We start from the raw sequence: 4,058 nt of genomic DNA, 5'->3' as shown, positions 1-4,058 counted from the left end.
GAGGTCCCCAGGACGTAGGTTTGTTTAGAGTGACCTTCTCTTAGATGGATTGCCTTACAAGGCTGACGAGCTCCATCTGCCTGGGGGGCTGGGAATCGAACCCGGGTCGCAGCGGTGAGAGTCCTGCACCCTAACCACTAGACCACCAGAGGCCCCAGCAGCCACATATCTGTGAAGTGACAGACATTAAATAACATTTCACATTTCATCCCCCAATGTGTATGTGTGGGGGTGTTAGATCTTTAGGGCTGGTGGATTTGGGGAGTCTGTTATAATTCATGTGTCTTATGGTGTATCACTGACTCCACCTGGGCTGTTGTTATAATCTGTCTCTTCTCCCATTTACCTTCTCTAAACAAGACAATCTCGTTCCTCACAACCCCAAAGGAAGGTATTTCTAAGGTTTATCTAAGCTAACATTAGCTCAGGATGACCATTAACTGGTGAGTCACCTGCTGAACTTCAGCAACCTGCAAGTTCATGGGTTGATGGATATCATGGTATCAGCATCTCTGTGTGCTTTAATAGCCATTGATGAGCTAATCCTCCAGAACTGTTATTAATTACCTCTTTACTCTTCCACTTCAGACATCCTTTAGTAGTTCTACAAGTTAATTAAAAACTCAAATTGCTTTTCCTTTGGGAGGTGGTGGGTTGGGTCTTGTCTTCTATTTTTTCTTCAGGAATTTAACTGTCCAAAGGATGGTATTCCTGTAAGGTTCCTGCTTTTAAGGTTTCTGAGAGACAGAAATTGTCATTCCCAACCCACCTTCTTGCATCCAGCTCTGGGGTCCAACAGCAGAAGGACACAAAGCTGCTGGAGCAAGTCCAGAGGAGGCCACGGAGGTGCTCTGAGGGCTGGAGTCCCTCTGCTTTGGAGCCAGGCTGGGAGAGCTGGGGGTATTCACGTGGAGAAGGGAAGGCTCCAGGGAGACCTTAGAGCCCCTTCCAGACAAACTCGAGCCATAAATACCTGAACTTCATTTTCTTCTTTGTGCAACATTTCACCACTGACCTTTTGTTTCTTCTGACCACAACAAACTCCAGTTGCAATTCTCTGTGGGAACCAGCCAGGTTACTTCAGAGCCGCCTCTGACTATAAGTCTGTATACGCAAATGTTTAAGTGTCCAGAACCTGCCAGTTCCACAAATCAAACACAAAGGAACACCAGAAAAACAGAAAACAAGAGTAACAAATGCTCTCTCCAATAACTCATGCAGTTTTCAGAGGATTTCCAAGACCCAGGTTATCCTATGAACATTCAGAGAATTCCTGGTATTTACCATAATATCTCAGACTGGTATTTTGTCTCACCCAATTTCCTGTCTGTAACTTGGCAGAAGGTGCAAGAAAGCCCTCACTAAACTGTCCTTAAAGAATCTGGGCTCAGAAATGTCCATCAGAAGAGTTTGTACCTATTTACAATAATTACTATGAACCCTCTTACGTACAAGGATGGTTTTACATGACAGACCTACATGTTGTCAGCTCATATAAATGATTTCAGCATGAATTGGGTTCTATAAAATTCATGACAGAATCACAGAGCGGTTTGGGACTCCAGTTCCCAGAATTCAAATCTCATTTTCTGTGGATATTTTATCACAGCAAAGACCAGCAAAACAATGCAATTTGGTCCAAAGCCTGGGAGTGCAGAATGGAAAACACAATAGCATTTGATTTACTCACACAGTCTTAGAAATGTTTTTCACTGCAGCCTTGGCAGACAAACTGAGAGCTCAACCCAAGATCTCCAGCAGAGCTGTAGAAATAATTGATTTTTCAGTTCAGTAGCCAAATTGGAAAAGTAAATAGTTTGAAATTACCTACAACGGTTTTTTGTTGTTTTTCTCATTGAAGTGAAACATGGGCTGAGGAGAAGCTGCTCCTCCTTCCCTCAGCAGCCAGGCCGGAGGGTTTTCCAACCAACACATTGGTGACCAGGATTGAACACCTTGAGTCTTCAGTCCCTCTAAAAGAAGGGCTCTTATCATCCCCTGGCATTTGGAAGGAGGTTAGTCTTGTTCTCTCACTGCTTCTTTCCATAGGTTTCATCACCTGTGAGAAGACAGAATGAAGTGTCCTCCCAAATCCCAGGTGACTGAATCATTCCTGTCACTCAATGCTTTGTGCCAAGTGATTCATGGCAGGTAGGAGAACTGCTGACTGCAGATCACCATACATACAAGGCCTAGGATTGCCCTGGGAGTGCAGGAAGAGTTCCAAATCCCTGTGTGCTGAACCTCTCTTTCCCAAATAACCCATGGGTTCCGCTTCTGTGGAGCCAAGGCCAACAGTGGATCCCTTCAAAATGGGTAAGAACAGGGAAAACACCTCCTTATGTCTCTCTCCAATACTCTCCCAAACTCAAGCAATGACCAAACACGATTATAGCTTATTTAGTAGCCTTGGATGGATAATTTCCCAGTGTTTTGGCTGTTTCAGGAGGCCTTACCCAGTCATTATCCATCAGCTCAGAGGGCATCCTTCCCTTTTGAACTTCCCTTCCCTTCCCATCCTTCCCTTCTGAACTTGGAGTCCAGGCACTGGGAAAAAAACAAAACAAACCAAACCAAACCCCACAGAACAAAATAACACAGAAAAACACCCAAAACAAACCTCACAAAGAAAACCCCAACAAAACCAAACAAAAATTAAAGTTTGACCAAGATTTCTGTTTAATTTCAGGAAAGCAATGGCTGTATTTTCCAGGTTTTGGATGGAAGAGCAGCCAACACAGAGGAGTTTAAATTGTACCTGTGCAGGCTGAGTTCCACCATAGATTCATGGAATTTTTAAGGTTGGAAAAGCCCTCCCAGCCCATCGAGTCCAACTTGTGCCCGATCCCCACCTCGTCACCCAGCCCAGAGCACCCAGTCGTTCCTTGGACACCTCCAGGGATGGGGACTCCTCCAGAAGGGAATTCTGCACAGACTGCAGTCCTGGCATTTGTGTGAGCTTCAGCTTCTCAGGAACAACTCCAGAGCTTGGCACCAACACAGAGCAAGTGCATTTTGTAGGCAGGGATTCTGGAAAAAACAGCAGGAAGGAGCTGTTAACAGGGAATGTTTTTTTTCTGCTCAGTCAGTCAGACAGGGAGCTGAAGTGAGGGTTTTCAGTTGAATCCACTCACAACATTTAACTGCAAATAGTAAATTATTACTAAAATCTACTGAAAAAATTATCTCTGTTTCAAATCAGAAATGAAAAATATATCAGTTCTTCTTTCTATTTATAAAGAAAGATAATAATAACCTTACAAAGATAATAAGAAAGGCTTTACAAAACGCTTGGATGTGCTCATTTGAGTATTTCTTCAAACTAATCAAGTTCAAAATCCCAAGTTTCCTTTTATAAACAAGGCCATAAAATGCCTTAAAAATCTCCCAGGAAATTCATGGAAATTTATTCAGTCTGGGACGAGAGAGTAAATCTCTCTTATGCTTATGGATCCTTCCCAAATACATGCACATGTTAATTAATCCCATTAATTTTACAGGATTGCTTGCTTGTTTGTTCCTGGATTGTTGCTCCAAAGAAAGCAGCTTCCTGCAATGGAAATTAAACTTCAAAGGAAGGTTTTTAACAAACAACACTAAAACCAACACTGAGAAACACAAAATATTTCTTGCTGCTTGGAAAGCTCATTTTATTTTTCTCATCTACATAATAGTATGCAAGATATTAAATAACTATTAATTTTATTATGGGTCTACTGAGGGAGCGACACTTGTGTTTGAGGTTGACGTGACAATCAGATAAACGTCTTATAACTTGGGATTACTACTTTTTCCAGCTGGAAGTTGTATATGAAGTCTAAAATTGTAGGCTCCAAAAATTAAAAAAAAAACTCTTTCTGTGTCATACTCAGGAGGAAAAAAAATAATCAATATGAATTCCTTAATTTTTCTTATAAATTATTTTATTTATAAGGTGATGATCAATTAAAAGTAGGACTCTATGATCTTGGAGGACTTTTCCAACCTAAATGATTCTGGGATTACTTACTTAAAAGATGAGTTTAGGCTTAAGATTTGTTAGTCCTTAACATTAATCA

Source organism: Lepidothrix coronata, unplaced genomic scaffold, assembly GCF_001604755.1.
Source record: "Lepidothrix coronata isolate B3197 unplaced genomic scaffold, Lepidothrix_coronata-1.0 Scaffold25, whole genome shotgun sequence".
Taxonomy (NCBI): Eukaryota; Metazoa; Chordata; class Aves; order Passeriformes; family Pipridae; genus Lepidothrix; species Lepidothrix coronata.
Note: the sequence above shows the minus strand (reverse complement) of the source record.